Genomic DNA, 22,887 nt, shown 5'->3' with positions numbered 1-22,887 from the left:
AATTTATTAGGGCTCCATTCTTAGGCCCTCATTTATCCTTAATTGCCCCTTTATAGACCCCATCTCCAAACAGAATCACATTGGGGGTTACTGCTTCAATGTATGAATTTTGGAAGACTATAATTCAGCCCATAACAGGTTTTGATTTTTCAGAAGTATAGTCAAGCAAAAACAAACAAACAAACAAACACCCTGTGTCCACTGCAGCCTTGATCAGCCATGGAGATGACAATGAGAAGAATGCCCTGAGTGTCAAATGTTGGGAGACATGGGAAGTTCTTGCTCAAATAATTCAGGTGCTTCTTCCAAATGACCCTGAATAGGGTGATGAGAGTAAGAGCACATTCTAATCCAGAGAGTATGGTCAGAGAGGGGAACTGAACACAGGAGCTATGATTCCTTGAATGGTAGTGGAAACCCTAAAGAGCTCTAATGAAAGGATAAGACTGGGAAATAATTTTCATACACCTCCCTAGGCCATGATTTGTATTTCCTAGGGCTTGTTTTGTTTTTTCTCATACTTTTGCATGTTGACAATCAAAAGTCTCACAAAGCTACTTTGGAGGCTATTAAAATTAATGTGGATTGCTTTGAGAGTTTCTTAGGAATAAGCAAGAGGAGTTATTTTGCAATTTACTTAACAAAATTTAATAGCACTCTTGTTTGAATGTCTTTCACCACATTGTTGCTTGTCTCACCCTGCATCTCCCTTGATTTATTCTTCCTTTCTCTTTTGGAGGGGTGAGTTTAGAGGAGGCTACCAAATGACTTTAACAAGATGAAGCCCCCAGATATGGGCAAACTGTGTGGACTTAACAGTCCTCCACCTGGTCTCTAGAAGGTGTGTATAAAAGCATTTCTTTCAATTTCTTTTTAAAATATTATTTGTGGAAAATATGCAGAATGCATTTGACTTTGACCTTGTATTTTATGACCTTGTTAAACTAACATTAATTTCAGGGTTTTCGTTGTTTTAAAATCCCTCAGGAAGCAGGCATCTCTGTGAAGTTATGAAGGAGCTGACTGCCTGAAGCCATCTGTTGACCACACTCGCCCCTTCTTTAAAAAGTGATCTGGGGGTACACATTTCCATGCCACTATGGTACACTTCTCGTGAAGGTTGTTTGCAGAGCTCCATATACATTTGGGGAGCAGCCACTGAAGGGTTATGGTGGACCTGTCTCCCTGAGGGGTAAGTAGGAAGAGGTTACTGAAGAGACCTATAGTTTCCTCCACTGCAATTATTCTTAGGGCTGCCATCATTTGTGTTTTTCTTCCTTTATGTTTCATGCTAGAATGTCATTATAACAGGCTACCACCTCTGCTGGCCTCAATGCCTTACCTGGTGACTATTCCTTTCCCTAAGATACCTAAAACCCTAGCCATTATGCCCTTCTTAAGTCAAAGCTGCTGTACTTATCAACTTACAATCATTTCTAATTGCCTAACTACCTAAAAACAGCTATAGGTCCCTTTAGGGAAGGACTGGGGAATTAATTTTAGTGTCTTTCCTTCAATACACCTGGATACCTATCTAGTCAATGTAATCTGGGTCTAAAACCTGTCATGTCTGAAAACCGGGCAAGAGAATCATGATTTTGGGGAGTGACTATCATACTTTCAGTTTCATAACCATCCATACTTAATTTTTCCTTGCTGGTACAAGTTGACTAGTGCTCTGGACAGCTGTCAGTTGAGTGTCCTCCTCAGGATGCCATGTCCTATTAACTGTTTCTGTAATTGTCTATGGCTGCCACTCTGACCTGGCCCTTCACTGCAATAATTGTAACCTCATGACCTCTGAGAGATTGACTGTCACTACCTGCCCTCTCTCATATCCAGATCCTATCATCCCCTTTACTGTTAGGAGTAGAGTTCTGTAATTGTGCCTCCTACCATTAGCCCTTGTCTAGAAAGGAAAGTTTCCACTGAATTTTAGCAATATTCCAATTTCTAAAAAGGATATTCCTCTTGCCAGTGCCTTCCTTATGTCCTTGGTGAGTAGTGTTTCCTTTGACCTTTTCATGAAGCCTCATCATCTAGGGGCTTCCTCACTGTACTTACGTATCCATCACAGCATGTCTCCTTTCTCAGTCCCTTTCTATAATCTTCCATGTCAACCACGGCATGGAACCTTCCTCAGTGACAGGCAGGGTTTCTTTTGTGCTCTACAAGCCACATATTTGCACCATCTCCTGTGGTCTTTGCCATGTTGGAAGATTCAGCACTTCAGAAGGGCACTCCCAGAGAAGCACACTCTTTCGTATTCAGTTTCATACTATGGACACCTGATTCAGCACCCTCAGAGTCTAGTACTGTGCTCCTCCCAGCTCCTACCAGGGAATGCTAGGTAAATGTTCAGTTACTCTGACTCATGTCCCATTTCCTCTGCTGCCAGCATCAGTGCAACCAAAGCCAAGTTGCGCTGTGATTTAACCCTATGACCTTCATGGCCAAAATCTATGGTGCAGGAAGATCTATGTAAGCCCCTGTTGTGAGGGAAAGGACTCTGCATTGTCTTCCAGCTTGAGATAGAATGTTAACTCTTCCTGAGGAAGAAAGGATAATTATGTATACTTGGATGATTCAAAGAGTAAAAGTCTTTGGGAGTATTCAGTAGATGTTTCCATCCTATGCGTCACGGTCCTGGATCCTCACAACCAGAACTCCAACCTTGCCATATCGTATCTATTTCAGTTAAATGTTTAAGCTTCTTTGACATTCATGTATTTGGATTCTTAATTCCTGAATTTGGTCTTCTGCCTCACTGTTGCAGAAGATGAAAGCCTCTTTGAAAATAGGTTTCATTGTCTATTATGACAATTTGGTTGTTGGTTGTGTTCCTTTAGGTAAAGGAATATGTTTAATTGAAATGCAGGCAGACAAAACATGGCCCAAACGTCACAGAACTCTCAGGTCAATATTGTCCATGCTAGGTTGAAGTAACTGGGTTTTCATACCTCTGAGATATGCAGTCACCATAAGCAAGCTGAGTCAGGCAAGGCAGCCATCTGTAGATTCAGCGTGCCCAGAAGTTGCTGATACTGGAGGCTATGCGCCAGTCATATTTTCTGTAGCTGGATTGCAAGTCCTTCCTTGAAAGGGGAACTGAGCACAGCACCTTTGGATTTATCACAGGTGTTATCCCACAGGACCTGAGGTACTGTTCCTTTTTCCTGTCTTCTACCTCCATCAGATTGCATAGTTTCTATTTGTCTTTGAGTTGATTGACTCTTCGGCCATCCTAAAAACTGCTTTTGAGCCCATGCAAAAAAAATGTTAAATTTTTATTCACTTTACTTTCTCTGTTTTAGAATTTCCACTTGGCTCTATTTTCCAATTTTCATATCTTTTATAATGTCCTTTATTTGTTGAATCATTAAGATCATGTTTTCATAGTTAAGGAAAAATTCCTTAAATATATTTAAAATAGGCACTCTCAAGTTTTCACCGCTAAGTCAAATATTTGGTTAACTTTTGTATGTTTCAGTGTTTTTCTTGACTCCCCCTCTTTTTGCATATCTAGTAATTTTTATTGTGTGGATAATATTAGGAATGCTACATTGCAAGGCTTCAGAGTTCATTGTTCTCTAAAGAATGCTGATGTCTGATCTATTGTGTGGATTGATTACTGATTGATTAAACTTGAACTTGCCAATTGCTTTAAATAATCACCATCTTAATGGATACAAAGCTGTGTCTTCTTGTGATTTTGACTTGCATTTCCCTTATGAAGCGTGAAGTTGAGTATATTTTCATGTGTTTGTTGGATATTTATATAATCTTCTGTGAAGAAATGTCTATTCAAGTCTGGTTCATTTTCAAATTGAGCCTTTTTTTGTTGTTGAGTTGCAGGGATGCTTTGTATATTCTGGATATTAGTACTTTATCAGATATGTGATTGGCAAATATTTTCTCCTATTCTATTGGTTGTCTTTCCATTCTATTAATTTTTTTAGCAGTACTAAGGTTTGAACTCAAGGCCTTGCAAGAGCAAGGTAGGTAGTCTACTGTTTGAGCCACACTTCCAGCCCTTTTTATTCTGGTTATTTAGAAATATGATCTCACTTTTTGCCCAGGCCAGTCTGGACCCTGACCTTCCTATTTTAAGCTTCTGGAATGACAGGCCCTGCACTACCATGCCCAACTTTTTTCAGTTCAGATGGGGTCTTGCAAACTTCTTTGCACAGGTGGGCCTGGAACCTCTTTCTAATTGCAGCTCCTAATAGCTTGGAGTAACAGGTGCATACCATCATGTCCAGTTACTGGTTGAGGTGGGCTCAAAGTGAGAGCCTCCAGATCTCACGCTCCCAAGTATGTAGGATTACAGGCATCAGACACTAGTGCCTGGCTTACTGGTGTGTTTTGAGGGACAAAAGACTTTTGTTTGATGCAATTTATTTATTTTTTCTTTAGTTGCCTGTGCTTTTGATATTATATCAAAAAAATCATATCCAAGACAAATGTCAAAACATAGGTTTTCTTCTAGGATTTCTAAAGTTTCAGGATTTATATTAAAATCTTTAATCTATTTTGAGTTGGGGTCATTATTTTGAGTTAGTTTTGTGCATTAAATAATGTAAGGATCCAACCTAATTCTTTTCCACATGACTTTCTAGTTTCCTAGCAATGTGGGTTGAAAAACCATCCTTTCCCTATTGAATGTGGAAGGACTCTTGTTAAAAATCATTTGACCTTTTATGTTAGGGCTTTGTATTCTATTGCATTGATCTGTCTGTCTTTACTAGCCTAAAGCATACCACACTTTTTTGTTGTGATGGTGGTGGTCCTTGGGGGTCAAATCCAAGGTCTTGTTCATGTTAGGCAGGTGCTGTACTGCTGAGCTATACCCCAGCCTCGGATACAACTATTTTTATTACTGAAGCTATGTAGAAAGTTTTGAAGTTAAGAAGTATGAGAGCTCCAAATTTGTTCCTTTTTTTCAAGATTGAGTTAGATAGTCAACATTTTTTGAGATTCCATATGAATTTGGGGATAAGTTTTTCTATTTCTGTAAAAGTATCAACGTGATTTTGATATATATTTCATTGAATGTCTAGATTTACCTGGCTAGCATTGTCATCTTAACAATATTGGTTTTTCAATCTGTGAACATAAATTTTCCATTTAAATTTATCTTCGTTTATTTCTTTCAGCAATGTTCTACAGTTTTCAGCCTACAGATCTTTTGCCTCCTTGATTAGTATTTATTTATTTATTTACTTACTTACTTACATACTTACTCCTTTATTTTTTTCAGTACTGGAGGTTGAACTCATGCTGTTAAGTAGGCACTCTCCACTTGAGCCATGCTGCCAGCCTTATTTGATTCTTTTTGATGATAATGGAATAAAATTAATTTCTACCTTTTCATTTTTGGTTTCTTGCTGTTTGTGTGTAGAAATGCAACTTATTTTTGCATTGATTTTTTTTTTATCCTGCAACTTTGATAAATTTTTTTAATTCTAACAGTTGTGTTCAGAAATCTTTAGGGTTTTTAACAAATAAGATCTGTCACTTGTAAACAAAGATAATTTGACTTCTTTCAAATTTTGAGACCATTTGTTTATTTTTTTACTGTCAAATTGTGCAGTCTAGATCTTCTAGTGCTGTACTGAACAGAAGTGGCAAAAAAGTGACAACCTTGTTTTATTCCTGACCTAGAGGAATAACTTTCACTTTTTCACCAATATTTATGAGGTTAGCTGTGGGGTTTTCATATGTAGTCTGCATTAAGTTAAAGTAGTTTCCTTAGAGTCTATGTTTATAGAGTGTTGAGTCTTTTTATGAAAGACTACTGAATTTCATGAATAGCTTTTTTTATTCCTCAATTTCAGGCAAGTATGTGCTGTTTCCCCATATTCCATTAATGTGGTGTATTCCATTGATTGATTTTCATATATTGAAGCATCCTTGCATTACAGGAGTAAGTGTCATTTGGTTATGGTATATAATCTTTTTGCTACACTCTATATTTGGTTCACTTGTATTTTGTTGAGGATTTTTGCATTAATATTCATTAGGGATATTGTTCTATATCTTTCTTTTCTTTGTAGTGTCTTTGGATTTGGTATCAGAGCAATCCTGGCCTCATACACTTAGGAAATGTTCCTTTCTCTTTCATTTTTTTGCAAGAGTTTGAGGACTGGTGTGAATTCTGCTTTAAATGTTTGGTAGATGTCACTAAGGAAGTCATTTGATAATGGGGCTTTTCTTTGCAGGTTTTTGGTTATGAATCCAATCTCCTTACTAGTTGTAAGTCTATTCAGATTTGTGTTTGTTTAGGGTTCAGTCTTGGTAGATTTTATACCTTTAGGATTGTGTTTATTTTTCTGTGTCATCTAATCTTCTAATATCGTATTATTATTCATACTACTTACTCTCTTATAATAGTCTTCATTATATAAAATCAATATATCATCCCTATTTTCATTAATAGTTTTAGTAATTTGAGGCTGCCTTTTTTATTAACCAATCTAGCTAAATTTTTGTTAATCTTATTGATTTCAAAGAACCATCTTTTTGTTTCATTGATTTTCTGGTAACAATTCTGTGTCCAGGTCAAGGGTGTTTAAGATATTTATTTTAACAGCTCTGTCAAGTAATTCCAATGTCTGTTCTTCTCTGGAGGTAGTCACTGCAGATCTATTTTGCTCATGAGAAATAGTCACATATTCCTGTTATTATGTATGCTTTGATCTTTTGTTGAAAATTGGGCATTTGAAAAAAAAAACACCAAAACAACCTGCCACATTTTCCATGTGCAGACTGGCTCTGTGCAGGGGATAATCTGTATTAATGAATCCACAATGAAGACTTAGGGTCTTCTTACCTGTTTTCAAGGACATGTCTTCCCTGAGCAGATGCAGGTGCTTTCTTTCCCCTTCAATTCCAGTATATAAGCAGCTGCTTTTAAATATCTTAATTTATCAGAGTCTCACTCATGCTCTTTTCCCCTGGTGTCTTTGGTTGCTTTATTTAATCCTTCAACTAGTAACTCATACCCCAGCCATCTATGGGCCTATAGTTTTCTTGAAGTTTTCAAAAGCTCTCTTGTATTCACCAAGCTTTCCTTAGCATAAGGTCCCAGCTACTTTTGGGTATCTAAACTCTAAGTTAGGGAACACAGAGAATAATATCTCAGATAGCCTACAGACAGACTAGAACATTGCAAATTTGTTCCATCATACTCTCTTTGGAGGGTAATCATGGATCAAGCCACCACTTCACCCGCACTGTGCCAGGCAGGGAGTGGGACAAAGGCAAGTAAAATGTTACAAATTTTCCTGTGACTTTTTCTTGTTGTGGAATTTGTAGCTGCAAATCTTTGACTAATTTCCAGAGTGCCTATGAAGTTATTTTAAAGTTTCTTATGGTTTATTTAAAGTTTTCATGGGGGAACAGGGACTTAGACCTTCCTTCTCTGTCATTTTGCTGACATCAATCCCTCACCTCTTTATAATTTAAGGGAAACTTGGTACAAACCATGAGATATCAGAATTGGTGTTTGTGCTTGCTCACATGAGCTCTCAGCTGGGTTAGGAGCTAGAATGGATGCTCTGCACATCGGTGGAACTCTCCAGTTACTACATGGAATTGTTATTATGCAACCCCATAGATGCCTCTGAGAACTGGAAGGACAGAGGCAAACAGTCTCAGGAAGCTTTCTTTTGTCAGGCTTTATATTTTTCCAATTAACATTTACTGCAGACCTTCTGTTAAAGGTGAAAAGATTAGACAAAGTTGGCTGCTATTGTAATTGTTCCCTGACCTTCTTCTGAACACAGGAAGTAGGACCATCAGTTCAAATTATGTCAATTTACAAACCAGAGTACATTACTGCCTACTAGGTGTATTGCAGAGGAATTAACTTTTAATTGTGATGACCCAGAAAGGGAAGCTTTCTCAGCAGAGACCTTTTGCCCCAAGAAATTGGCTTTTAATGACCAATTTCCTTTCATGTCAATTCACCAGAGTAGGTTAAGTTAAGGAATCTTTTGCCCACCTCTGGTGCTCGAGAGTAAAGGCTGGAGAAAGGGTAGACAGGGAACTGAGAATGCAGTAAGTCTGCTAAAGAATGTCAGAAAGGGAAGGAAGCACCCTAGGCTATTAAATAAAGGAACTTCCAGGCAATTAAGCTCTTGACCTTGAGATTTTCTTATTACAGAGTAGCTTTTACTGCTATGGCTGATAAAATGACTGTGGACACAAGCTCGTTAAAAACGCTAATCACTGATTTCAGTTGCTAAATGCCTGTGTTTCTCCTGGTTTTGGAAAGTTGGTTTTCTTTTTCTCTTGTATTCAGTATTCTGAAGGAAAAACAAACTAAGTATCTATAGAATGGCCTGTTTGAAAAATTGATAAGTTAATTTTCTTCCTACGCTTATTTTCCCATGTTCTATTCTTCTAGGATACTTAGAATGTGTCATCATGATGGAATCCTTGGGTGATTTAAGGAAATTTTGCACAGTTTTACAGTTACCCTTTATATAGTGGGACCTTCAAGTAATGACTGGCCATGTTTAAAGAAGAGGAGGGATGATTGCATTTGAAATGTAGCATAGGGTTCTATAAATTCTATTCATGTTCTTGTGACTTAAAGTAAAGGAACACAAAATTGGAGTGACACCATCCTAGTATATATATATATATATGGTGATCTTGCCTTGATGGCCTCTAACTGAAATGTAACTATTTTCTTCTCACTGATACATTTTCCTAGATGAGGGAGTAGCAGATAAGATAAAGGATGAAAGAAGGACACTGAATAATCGTTTATTCTCAATGAGCTTTTTGCACAGAAATTTCAAAATGTGTATGTTTGTCCTAGTAGGATGTATGATGAATCATAAAGTTATGAATCATAGTTTTTAAAAAACTGCTACAGGGATAAAAAGAAATATACCTTTGCATCAGTCATGGCAAGACATCCAGGATTCCAGTAAAAATTTCTTTGTTTGAAAGGAACACTGAACACATGCAGATGTTGACAGATAGAAAGTGTTGAGGATGTCAGTTTCAGAACAAACTCTACTAACCCCACCCATCTCCTGAAATATTGTGGTATTTTGTGTATCTCAAAAGAGCAGGCCCTTTTCATTGGTGAATGCAGTCATCATCCCAATAGCTAAAGACACAGGAAACACGTCAGAGTGGAAAAATAACCATCAGTTTCCTTGCTAAAATCAGTAAAACTTTCTACTCCATTTTGTAAATGAAAATCGGTGACCTTTAGTTAGGAGTGGTTCACTCCTAACTGTATCTACTTTTTTTCTACTAATCTTGTATTACAACCTTTTAGGTTTGAGAAAAGCAACATATGGAAAAATGAAAGTATACTTAAAAAAGCCTGCTAGTGTCTTGAAATCGAGAAGATTCAGAAGTGACTTGGCCATGACAATGAGTTTCAGTACTGGAAAATTCCATCTTTCCCACCTTCCTTCCTCAGGTAGTTTCCTGGGTTAGGAAGAAGAAAGACGCACAGTATTAGTAATCTGAACACATACTCGCTTCTTCCAAAAGTTCTCATATCAGAATTCCTAAGCCTCATTGACTGTCAGCAGGCAGTTTCTGTTAAAGGAAATTTATTGTCAATTAATAAGCCTTCAGAATTTTCTGCCATTTCACAGGTACATCTACCCTAAGAAATTTTCTTGTTTCTTGGTTTGAAGACCAGTGTTTTTGCTCCTCCTATTCAGGAAAGTAGTATAGGAAATACATTGATATTTTACAGGTCCCAGGTGAGTTATTTTAAAACAAGAAGGTTATGTGCAGGAAACCCCCTGGTGGGAACCTTAACTTGGGTATTGTACAGTCTTTGATCTGTCTCCTCACTGCTCTGCATGAGGAGAGGTTGCTCCCAGCTCCTGCTGACCCAGCTGTGTTCTCAGCAACAATACTATTTTGATACCTGTGGTTTTCTTGACCTCTAGAGGTGAAGTATTTGCTGAAGGGAAGGGTGAAAGAGCTGGGTCAACCTAAGAGATTTGCTGGAGGTGTGGAATTGATGACTAAAAAATCTAAAAATCACAGACCCAGCTTTCTGGCCCCTTCTCTCTAAATTTCAGTATTTTTTGTTTTTGGTAACACTGGGATTTTGAACTCAGGGCCTCATGCTTGCAAGGTAAGTGCTTTTACTGCTTGAGCCACTCTGCTAGCCCTAGTGGATAGCTTATTCCACTATCAGCCTAGAGTTTGTCTTCTGTAAAAATTTCAGACCAAAGTGAGAAGAGCCTCACACCTCAATAAAGTAGAACAGAAAACGATAGTGTATCACCCACTGTGTCACTGGTGATACTTTAGTGATGAATAGTGAAATTTACTTAAATGAGACAAGTTAGCCAAGCATTTGAAAAGACTGTAAGGTACCTATAGGTCCAATTATATACCTATTAATCCATTTGTAAAACCCAAACCTGTCTCAAGAATATATCACTGAAATGTAGTAAGTAGAGTTAAATAGACTCATAGAAAATAATGCCAGGAGTATTTTTTTACAATAAGTTAAGTAATATCTTCAGTTCTTGTTTATATGTGGTTGACTTGGAATAAGCTTTCACAGTGTTGGAACCTGAGGCAGTTAACAGAAGCCAGCTGGAGACAGAAATTCTGCCCAGGAGGAAAGGAGAGATTTCGTAATTACTCCAGTGCCCGAGCAGAGTTACGGACATCAGGGAATGGAAGGTAAAATGGTCACCTCACATTAAGATGAATGATTGCTTAGAAATGGAGAGGTTTTTATTTTCTCTTTGGTTTCTTTTGTGTAAGTTAGTAGAATTCCCAGAAATTTCAAAATAATGTCCTATATCTCTGTAGTGATTTCTAGAAGCCACAACTTCAGTTAGCTATCTCATCCCATCCCCAGTACTGGGGTTTGAACTCAGGGCCTCACACTTGCTAGGCAGGTGCTCTACACTTTAGCCACACCCCCTCAATTAACTATCTTTTGGACACATGCATGGCTCTGTTGATTTTGCAACTTGGGAAATCCATCACACAGGACACATATTTTCTGAAAGCAGATGAGAAACCTGTAGGTGGTTAAATAGTGAAATATGGGGAGAAGAATGCAAAGCTGTCTGTTAAGCATATTTCTTTAGCTTCAGGAAAGTTTTTTGGTAGTAAGGTTTTATTTGCCTTGTCAATTTGCCTTTTTTTTTTAACTGACCACAAACAATGTTTAATTGTTTAACTTCAGTCTTAGAATTTCTAATGTTAATTTTGAATGTTTTTTGAATTCTTCTCAACATTAGATACACCAACTCATTCATTCATTTTTATGTAGTCTCAAACATATTTATCTACTGACCATCCTAGGCTATTGGGCTATTGAGCAGCAAAATGTCTATTAAATTTTCTGATAAATGGTTTACCCCAATACATATATGATTAAAACGAGAGGGTTTAAAGTACACACTTAATACTAGATGAATTAGCACAGCAAATCAAGGGAAATGAAAATGTAGATGAATATTGAATCTTGGAAGATTTTTGAAAGTAAAAGAAAATGGAGAAAGAAAAAAAGAAAAACAAAAGCATATAAGAAAAGAAAAAACTCATTTTTGAATTCTCCTAAGCAACTGGAGTGTGTTTGGTAGGTATTCAACTGATGTTTGTTGGATGAATGCTACACAATAAAATGTTGAAAGGCTGCAGACCAAAAACTGCCATCCCACAGGCTTGTTGTTGGGACAGACTGAATCTGAAATGTTTTGACAGAAGGTTAAGCTCTGTATGCCTTTTCTCTTTCCATCCTCCATCAGTTTTCAGTATATTACCCACATCTCTCCAGAGCTCAATTCCTTCTGTTTTTGTTTCATTGTTCCGGACAGGTTTTTGTACTTTAGAAAGACTCAGCAGTGTGCTTTTTAATTCTCTGTTTTTCAAGTAAGATTAATTTCCCTATCTCCTGCCCGTTTACTCTTTAATCTGCTAGATTATATGAGTAGAAATTACAGCAACAATAGGTAGGTGAGGCTTTGAATTTCAAGGCTTGGAGCCAAGTTGAAGGCTCAACAGAAGGAGAAACACCACATTTGCACACATGTACTCATATACACTCACACATGCATGCCGAAAAACTCCAGCAATGCATTCTGCAAAAACTGCTAGGTACCTTGTACCCTAAGTCAACCCCAAATCCAAGGAGCAAGTAAAGCCAGGGAATCCAGAAGTTAACTGAGGTCATGTTCCACCACTCTCAGTGGGTTTGTCTGTTCTATGTGTTTCCTCTAGTCTGTTCTAATTTTTCTTTTCCCCGAAGAGGCATTTAAAACTTTTTAAGAAGATAAAGTAGCTGTATTCTTAATACTGCTTTGTTTGTGACTTGGTAAATGAACAGCTCTTTGGAGGTCATCGAAATCCATTTTAGAACCCTCCTAATTGACTCATCCTAGGAAAAGCAATGACTCTTTTTAGTGTACTTGGTGACCTTAGGGATTTTATTATAGTTCTTCTAAGAACATATCAACCTGAAAGATTTAAATAGAGTTCTTTACACAAAAAAGTCCCTTAAATGCAGTATTTTCTTTTATTAATTCTAAGCAAAGAGAATAGAGAGCAACCAATCTTTTTGCCATTGGATGAATTATAAGATGGAAGACAATTGCTTCAGATCAGCAAATACAGTAGTTAATTAGGAGCTGGGTTAGAGTTGGCAACTCAATATTGTAGGTGGCTATTTGAGAGCTCAGAAAGCTCGTTTTTGGCATTATCTTTGAGTCCTTTTGCCCTCTTTCTCCTCATTTGAGGGACGTGCCCCTTAGTCTTGGCTGTCATATTCCATAGCCATGGACTTATGTCATTGTACCTTCCTCAAACTCAAGAATTTCCTCAAAACTCCCCTTCCTCAACCTAACTCACTCTCAATCCTTTATAGTCTCACTTCTATTTCACTCTTCTGCCAACACATTTATTTCAGGGAAAAAAGAAACAACAAAACTACGAAACACGCTGGGTGCTGGTGGCTCACACCTGTAATCCTACCTACTTGTGAGACTGACATTGGGAGGTTTACAGTTTGAGGTCAGTCTGAGCAAATAGTTTCTGAGAACCAATCTCCAAAATAGCCAGAGAAAAATGAACCACAGGTATTGCTCAAGGGGTAGTATGCCTGCTTTGCAAGTGCGAAGCCCTAAGTTCAAACTTCAGTACCATCAGAAAAAGAAAAAACAGGAAACAGGTTTAAATATTTTCCCTTTAAGATAGATGAACTCATCTGAGTAACAAAATAGTTGAATTTTGAACAACTGCCTACCCACCAGTGATGAGGCTGTTTTTGTTGTTTTTTTTTAAAAAAAAATGTGAAAGAAACTTCTGCAAAACATCGCAGCTTGGACTTCAACCTAGAGAATAGGCACTGGCATTGCACAGAAATGACATGATTTTATTGTTGAACCTCAAGTCTCTGACAAAACTTGGAAGAGAGACAGTGAAAAGCAATCACCTGATGTCTTATTCTTGGAGCTCATCTTACCTGGCACCTTTGTATTTTTTTCACTCTTGTCCCCAGTCATCTTTGCCTCTTGTCACCGTCACCTACTTTCTTAGAGCTGAGCCTGGTGGTTCCTCATCTGCAACTTCTTAGTCACCTTCTTGGCTTATCTTTCTCATCTCACTCTGCAATGATAGGATTCTCCACAATGAGGGGTCCTTTCTGTGTCTGCCATAGCATATCCACTTTCATGTGTCACTACTGTCCATGTGTCATTGTCCCCAAGTACTCTTTCTATAGTTAGCCCTTCCTCTCAGCTCAAGACCCATCTTCCTACTTTCCTAATGACAACCTCAATTGCTTATGCCCCACAATTATATTGAACAGATTCTTACTAATCTTTACTCTTTCCTCTTCCCTTCTCCTCCAAATCCACATCTCCTCTTGCATTAACCACCCCAGATAATGGAGCTGTGTTGCTTCAGCACTTTTTCACAACTGCATTCTCCAGACCCAATCAACCACAAATCTTTTGCAAGGTCTACTTACTAAGTAGCTGGAGTCTCTCTTCTTTTATCCCCATTATCACCCAACATCTGTCACAAAGCCATTGAAGTACTGTCTTGCTTGGCTCCCTTCTCCCTAGTTTCTTTCTTCCCCAACCTTTGTCCAAAAAAATAGCCCTATTTTTTAACTAGAAAATGATATTATTATCATAACTAAAAATTCTAGGGTCACCCTTAAACTCAAGAGAAAGTTTAAAAAAAAAAGATCAGGTTGTCATACAAGAACTGCCAGGCTCTGGTTCCAGTCTGGTTGACCAGAATTATCTTTATAAGGTCTTCCACAGCAACAGGTAAAGCATGGCAGGATCATTTGTGATTCATTGCCAGTTCCTTCACATGAAAAAAAGGCCTCTCTTTCCTCTGCTTGGTAAAAGTGTACTTGTTCAACAAGACTCAAAGTGAAGGTGTACCTTGTGATGACTTATCTCAATCTGCTTTCATTCCAAATGTTTTGGTCCATTTGCCTGCCACAGTAGTATAGAAGATGCTCTGTGCATGTCTTCTGTAGTTCAGAAAGCCTGGATCTACTGTCCATCAGTCTGGCTATAGATTCCTGAGTTACTTGTTGTGTGATTGTGGATGGGACATGTGCCTGATCTTCAAAACAGACTTAATAATAAGTTACCTAATAACTCTGAGAAGATTAAGTAGAAAAATATGTGAAAAGACTGCAGATCACAGAATCTTGCAAGTTTGTTACTGTTCACTGTTCACAAAGGTTGATCAGGAATAAATCTGTTTCATATCCATTTAAGCATCAGAAAACAAATGAGGCTAATTTGTGATCATCTAAGAGGTGTGTCTTTTCCTTACCCCAGGTTTACATGGGAAGAGAGTTTTCTGCTTTTTTTTGTATACTTTAATTTTTTCAACTGAGAATAGGAATTTATTAGCTGATAGGTAAATTTCAGGATAATACGCTCCATGCATTCTGAGTTAAGCTTTGCCCATCTTTGTGGATCTCTTGTCACAGAGAAGATGAGATTTCTTTGACTTCTTCAGAGATCTACCTCAGAGAAAGCTAGACTATGACAAAGAAGACCTATCTGCTTGAACAGCAAAACTAAAGCTATGTTTTTCCAACCTGAATTTTATCAGTTATGCAGGTCATATTTTGATTGGTGCCAGAGAAGTGAGGTTTGCTGTGACCAAACTTAACCATGTGGTTCTTAAGCCTTCAGAAGTGATTTGTGCAAGGAATCCAGAGGCCTTTGGGGAGCTAGATTAGAAAAAGCCTAGGATGCTGTAAGCAGAGTTTAATGGGTTACTCTGGTAACCATTGATTGAAATGTGATGAAAACTAACTAATACAAGACTCTAGCCATGTTTCCTCTTACAAGTTTTTATTAATGCAAATTATATCATAATGAAAATGGCCACAGTTATTTTGAAGGTGCAGTGATCTAAACATTTACCACTTAGAACAGTGAATGGTACCAGGTAAACACTTCATCTAAGTTAGCTAGTGCTGTGATGAGACCATTATTAACAATGGAAATGGTCTGACCCAGTTTTGTCTTTAACTCCTGCTTTTCTTCTCTTTTTTTTTTTTTCATGGTCCCTTACACATGGCAGAGAGAACCACCTGAATATACAGTCCAACTCTCGTAATATCTTGTGGAAATATAGTGAGAATCATCTTATATCATGGAGAAACTTCTGGTGAGATAAAGACTCCTTAAAAAAAAAAGCATTGTTTTAGTAGCTTAAAAGAACAAAACAATAACTGGCCAAGCCAGTCCATTTGGTGGGAGTATATTCTGGTGGAGAGAATGTCCAATTGCCACGTCTACTCCATCTTGAAGGAGAAAGAACAAAAATGAAAAGCAGGGGTGTTACTTTCCCTATGCTGAAGTGTTTTCTTGGTGTCTGCAGTGTCATCAGTGTTTTGGTGATGTACTCATGTTTGAAGGGTGGATATTGAAGTTTAGTCCTTACCTCATATATGTATTGTGTGTAACTCCTGCTTTTCTAGTTTGTGTCTTTCAGTCCTTTTAGCTGTCAGGCTTTAGTTTTGTTTTTAAAATGGATTCCTATATTTCTGATACTGTTTCAAATACCTCATAAACTACCTGCAATGGACTGAAAGTTTGTTTCCCCTCAAAATTCATACATTGAGATTGGGAGGACCTTTGGGAGGTAATTAGTTCATGAGAGTGTTGCCCTCATGAGCAGAATTCATGCCTGTATAATAGACCAAAAAGCTAGCAAGTTCTCTTTCTTGCATGTGAGGATACAGTGAGAAGTTGGTGCGTACAGCCAGAAAAGGGCCTTTAGGGGAGTCATACTGACACTTTTGAATGTTCAGCTACACCAATTGTAAGAGGTAAGTTTCTGGTGTTCATAAGCCACTCCAGATTGTGGCAATTTGTTAGTAGCCTGTAGCTGAGACTTCTCTCCTTCCTCTAACTTTTTATTCTTTTGTCTAAAATGCAAAATAAGTTTAGAACTAAGTTTAGCATTGAGAATGAAGATATAAGCTTTAGTAAGATTTCCATCTGAGTGACTATCATTCCATTTCTTGTTTGTCTTCATAGAGCCTGCATTTTTCTATTGATACAATTTTTTTCTGGATAAACTGTCCAACTTTACAACCGTAAGATAATTTTATATCTAACTAAATCTGAAACAAATTTAGGTGATAAGTGTTTCTATTCTGCATCTGATTTTATAACCACATTTGTTTATTTGTGATTATTTCAAGTTAATAATACTTGGGAAATTTGAATAGTTCTTTTTCTCTCAGAGAAAATACATAATAATATCTTTCAGGATAGTCTTACATTTTGTGTTTGAGACATGTAGTGTGGGTACATCAAGTGAAAAGGCCTGTGGATTAATTTGGTGCTTTAAAACTTTGAAATAGGTAGATGTTTACACTCCAAAAACTCTTCTCTTGTTATAATTTATTTTTTGTATTAATATCAAATATTTTATATTTTTCAAAATTGAAAGCACACAAAGTCTGTTTTTCAAAAATGTAAAATTGCCATGTTAATTGACCGATTTTTATACATGTATCTATGTTGTAGTTTGATTATAATCATCCCCACATCGGATGTCCTTTCTTATTCCCTCTTCCCTTTTCCCCTGATCCTCTTCCTTTTCCATGTTAATTTTTTCCTAGATATGCATGTGAGAGAACACATATGATACTTGTCTTTAAGCCAGACTTAAAATGACTACATCGATTAAAATGAGCTACATTGATTTACTTATAAAATACATTTTTCTTTGTGGCTGAATAATACTCCATTGTGTACATATACCACATTTGCATTGTCCATTCATTGACTCATGGGCACTTTGGCTGATTCCACGATGTGACTGCTGTGATAAACATGGGTGTGCAGCTGTCTCTATTGTACACCAGTTTTATTCCCTTGGGTATATGCCCAAGAGTGGTATAACCGGGTAATGTGGTGAATCTATTTTTAGTTTTCTGAGGATCCTCTATACTCATATCTTCAGTGGTTAGCTAATCACTTTTGTTCCTTTTTTCCTGAATCCTTCCCAGAATTTGCTGTTCTTTTCTTTCTTGATGACAGCTATTATGACTTTTTAAAAAAATTTTTGTTTTATTCATATGTGCACACAATGTTTGGGTCATTTCTTCCCCCTTCCCCCCCACTCACTTCCTTATCTCCCCTTACCTCTCACTACCAGGCAGAAGCTATTCTGCCCTTATATGTAATTTTGTTGAAGAGAGAGTATAAGCAATAATAGGAAGGAACAAGGGTTTTTGCTGGTTGAGATAAGGATAGCTATACAGAGAGTTGACTCACATTGATTTCCTGTGCATGTGTATTACCTTCTAGGTTAATTCTTCTCGAACTAACCTTTTCTCTAGTTCCTGGTCCCCTTCTCCCATTGGCCTCAGTTGCTTTAAAGTATCTGTTTTCGTTTCTCTGTGTTGAGGGCAACAAATGCTATCTAGTTTTTTGGGTGTCTTATCTATCCTCATGCCTTCCTTGTGTGTTCTTGCTTTATCATGTGATCAAAGTCCAATCCCTTTGTTGTGTTTGCCCTTGATCTAATGTCCGCATATGAGGGAGAACATAACAATTTTTAGTCATTGGGGCCAGGCTAACCTCACTCAGAATGATGTTCTAAATTCCTTCCATTTACCTGCAAATGATAACATTTCATTCTTCTTCATGGCTGCATAAAATTCCATTGTGTATAGATACCACATTTTCTTAATCCATTTGTCAGTGGTGGGGCATCTTGGCTGTTTCCATAACTTGGCTATTGTGAATAGTGCTGCAATGAACATGGGTGTGCAGGTGCCTCTGGAGTAACCTGTGTCACATTCTTTTGGGTATATCCCCAAGAGTAGTATTGCTGAATCATATGGTAGATATCAATGTTTAGATTTTTAAGTAGCCTCCAAATTTTTTTCCAGAGTGGTTGTACTAGTTTACATTCCCACCAGCAGTGTAAGAGGGTTCCTTTTTCCCCCTATCCACACCAACACCTGTTGTTGGTGGTGTTGCTGATGCTGGCTATTCTAACAGGGGTGAGGTGGAATCTTAGCGTGGTTTTAATTTGCATTTCCTTTGTTGCCAGAGATGGTGAGCATTTTTTCCTGTGTTTTTTGGCCATTTGAATTTCTTCTTTTCAGAAAGTTCTGTTTAGTTCACTTGCCCATTTCTTTATTGGTTCATTAATTTTGGGAGAATTTAGTTTTTTAAGTTCCCTATATATTCTGGTTATCAGTCCTTTGTCTGATGTGTAGGTAACAAATATTTTCTCCCACTCTGTGGGTGTTCTCTTCAGTTTAGAGACCATTTCTTTTGTTGAGCAGAAGCTTTTTAGTTTTATGAAGTCCCATTTATCTATGCTATTTCTTAGTTGCTGTGCTGCTGGGGTTCCATTAAGAAAGTTCTGGCCTATATCTATTAATTCCAGAGTATTTCCTACTCTTTCTTAAACCAGCTTTAGAGTTTGGGGTCTGATATTAAGATCCTTGATCCATTTTGAGTTAATATAGGTATAGGGTGATAAACATGGATCTAGTTTCAGTTTTTTGCAGACTGTTAACCAGTTTTCCCAGCAGTTTTTGTTGAAGAGGCTGCTATTTCTCCATCATATATTTTTAGTGCCTTTGTCAAAGACAAGTTGGTTATAGTTGTGTGGCTTCATATCTGGGTCCTCTATTCTGTTCCACTGGTCTTCATGTCTGTTTTTGTGCCAGTACCATGCTGTTTTTATTGTTCTTGCTTTGTAAAATAGTTTGAAGTCAGGTATTGTGATACCTCCAGCATTGTTCTTTTGACTGAGTATTGCCTTGGCTATTCGTGGCCTCTTGTGTTTCCATGTATATTTAACAGTAGAGTTTTCAATCTCTTTGATGAATGTCATTGGGATTTTGATGGGAATTGCATTAAACATGTAGATTAATTTTGGAGTATAGACGTTTTTACTATGTTGATTCTATCAATCCATGAGCATGGGAGATCTCTCCACTTTCTATAGTCTTCCTCAATCTCTTTCTTCAGAAGTGTATAGTTTTCCTTGTAGAGGTCTTTCACATCTTTTGTTAGGTTTGCACCTAGGTATTTGATTTTTATTTTGAGGCTATTGTAAATGGAATTGGTTTCATACATTCTTTTTCAGTTTGCTCATTGTTAGTGTATAGAAATGCTAATGATTTTTCTATGTTGATTTTATATCCTGCTACCTTGCTATAGCTATTGTGATGTCTAGGAGCTTTTGAGTAGAGTTTTTTGGGTCTTTAAGGTATAGGATCATGTCGTCTGCAAATAGGGATATTTTGACAGCTTCTTTACCTATTTGTATTCCTTTTATTCCTTCTTCTTGCCTAATTGCTCTGGCTAGGAATTCCAGTACTATGTTGAATAGGAGTGGAGATAGTGGGCATCCTTGTCTGGTTCCTGATTTTAGAGGGAATGGTTTCAGTTTTTCTCCATTAAGTATAATGCTGGCTGTAGGTTTGTCATATATAGCTTTTATAATGTTGAGGAACTTTCCTTCTATTACTAGTTTTCTTAGAGCTTTTATCATGAAATGATGTTGGATTTTATCAAAGGCTTTTTCTGCATCTATTGAGATGATCAAGTGAATTTTGTCTTTGCTTCTGTTAATGTGGTTTATTACGTTTATTGATTTTCGTATGTTGAACCACCCCTGCATCCCTGGGATGAAGCCTACTTGGTCATGGTGAGTAATCTTTTTGATGTGTTGCTGAATTCGGTTTGCCATTATTTTAGTGAGGATTTTTGCATCAATGTTCATTAAGGAGATTGGCCTATAGTTCTCCTTTTTGGAGGTGTCTTTGCCTGGTTTTGGGATAAGTGTAATACTGGCTTCATAAAATGTGTTTGGCCGTTTTCCTTCCCTTTCTATTTCATGGAACAGTTTAAGGAGGTTTGGTATCAGTTCTTCTTTAAAGGTCTGATAGAATTTAGCAGAGAATCCATCAGGTCCTGGACTTTTCTTTTTAGGTAGCCTCTTGATTGCTGCTTCAATTTCATTTTGTGTTATAGATCTATTCAGGTGATTAATTTCCTCTTGGTTCAGTTTTGGATGATCATATGTATCTAGAAATCTGTCCATTTCTGGACAGATTTATTTGCATATAGGTTCTCAAAGTAGTCTCTGATGATTTCCTGGACTTCCATGGTGTTTGTTGTTATCTCCCTTTTTGCATTCTTGTTTTTACAATTTGGGTTTTTTCTCTCCTCATTTTAGTCAGGTTTGCCAGGGGTCTATCGATCTTGTTTATTTTTTCAAAGAAACAACTTATTGTTTCATTAATTCTTTGTATGGTTTTTTTAGTTTCTATTTCATTGATTTCAACTCTTATTTTTATTATTTTTCTACTCCTATTTGTTTTGGGATTTACTTGTTCTTGTTTTTCTGGGAGTTTGAGATGTATCATTAGGTCATTGATGTGGGATCTTTCAGTCTTTTTAATATATGCACTCATGGCTATAGACTTTCCTCTCAGGACTGCCTTTGTTGTGACCCATACGTTCTGGTAGGTTGTGTTTTCATTTTCATTGACTTCCATGAACTTTTTAATTTCCTCTTTTATTTCATCAATGACCCATTGTTCATTAAGCAATGAGTTATTCAGATTCCAGCTGTTTGCATGTTTTTTGTCTTTGTTTTTGTTGTTGAGTTCTAATTTCATTGCATTGTGATCAGATAGAATGCATGGTATAATTTCTATTTTCTTTTATTTGCTGATGCTTGCTTTGTGCCCTAAGATATGATCTATTTTGGAGTAGATTCTGTGGGATGCTGAGAAGAATGTATATTGTGTAGAAGTTGGATGGAATGTTCTGTAGACATCAAGTAAGTCCATTTGATCCATTGTATATTTTAGATCTAGAATTTCTTTATTGATTTTTTGTTTGGATGACCTATCTATTGATGATGATGGGGTGTTAAAATCTCCTACAACCACTGTGTTGGAGTTAATATATGCTTTTAGATCCTTCAGGGCATGTTTGATGAAATTGGGTACGTTGACACTGGGTGCATATAGGTTGATAATTTTTATTTCCTTTTGGTCTATTTCCCCTTTTATTAGTATGGAATGTCGTTCTTTATCTCATTTGATCAATGCAGATTTGAAGTGTACTTTGTCAGAGATAAGTATTGCTACTTCTGCCTGTTTTCAGGGGCCATTAGCTTGGTAAATCTTCTTCCAGCCTTTCATCCTAAGCCTATGCTTATTTCTGTCATTGAGATGAGTCTCCTGTAAGCAATAAATTGTTGGATCTTCCTTTTTAATCCATTTCATCAAGCAGTGCTTTTTAATGGGTGAATTAAGTCCGTTAACATTAAGCATTAGTACTGATAGGTATGTGGTGATTCCTGTCATTTAGTTGTCTTAGTTGTTTGAAGGTTTGATTGTGTGTACCTAAGTTGAGGTTACTCTCTACTGTCTTGCTTTTTCTTTTCCTGTGGTTTGGTGCTGCCTGTCTTTTCATGGTTATGTTGGGTGTCACTTTCTGTGTGCAGAATCCCTTGAAGAATCCTTTGTAGTGGTGGCTTTGTGGTCACATATTGTTTTAGTTTCTGCTTATCATGGAAGACTTTTATTGCTCCATCTATTTTGAATGATAGTTTTGCTGGGTAGAATATCCTGGGGTTGAAATTATTTTCATTCAGTGCCTGGAAGATCTCACCCCATGCTCTTCTTGCTTTCAATGTTTCTGTTGAGAATTCCTCTGTGATTTTGATGGGTTTACCTTTGTATGTTATTTGTTTTTTCTCTCTTACAGCCTTCAATATTCTTTCTCGAGTCTCTGTACTTGTTTTTTTTTTACTGATAATATGCTGTGAGGTAGTTCTATTTTGGTCACGTCTGTTTGGTGTTCTGGAGGCCTCTTGCATCTGTATGGGCATAGATTTCTCTAGATTTGGGAAATTTTCTGTTATTATTTTGTTGAATATATTACGCATTCCCTTTGCTTGCACCTCTTCTCCTTCTTCAATGCCCATGATTCTCAAGTTTGGTCTTTTCATGGAGTCAGTGAGTTCTTGCATTTTCTTTTCACAGGTCTTGAGTTGTTTAACTAATAGTTCTTCGGTTTTTCCTTTAATTACTATTTCATCTTTGAGTTCTGGGATTTTGTCTTCTGCTTGTTGTATTCTGCTGTATTGGTGTTCCATTTTGTTTTGCATTTCTGTTTTGTTTTTTTTTCCAGAGGTTTTCCATATTCTGAGTTTCTTCCTCTTTAATGTTGTCTATTTTCATCCTGAGTTCATTTATCTCTTTATTAATCGTGTTCTTTGTTTCACTTTGGTGTTTGTAGAGTGCTTCTATATATTTTTTTTATTTCTTCTCATGCTTTCTCAAATTCTCTATTTTTGTTGTCTTGGAATTTCTTGAGTGTCTACTGTACATTTTGG

General features: G+C 37.1%; 1 long non-coding RNA gene across 20 annotated transcripts in view; it reads left to right on the top strand.

The window, feature by feature from the left end:
• LOC109682548 (uncharacterized) overlaps window positions 1-22,887 on the top strand; it is a 383,265-nt gene that overhangs the window by 343,365 nt on the left and 17,013 nt on the right. For all 20 annotated transcript variants that reach the window (XR_012449235.1, XR_012449223.1, XR_012449238.1 and 17 more), the window contains 2 exons: window positions 740-841; window positions 988-1,192. This is a non-coding gene — a long non-coding RNA (uncharacterized lncRNA). The remainder of the gene's footprint in view (window positions 1-739; window positions 842-987; window positions 1,193-22,887) is intronic.

The sequence above is a fragment of the Castor canadensis genome, chromosome 6 (assembly GCF_047511655.1).
Source record: "Castor canadensis chromosome 6, mCasCan1.hap1v2, whole genome shotgun sequence".
NCBI classification, from domain to species: Eukaryota; Metazoa; Chordata; class Mammalia; order Rodentia; family Castoridae; genus Castor; species Castor canadensis.
This window is presented reverse-complemented; position numbering and strand designations above follow the sequence as displayed.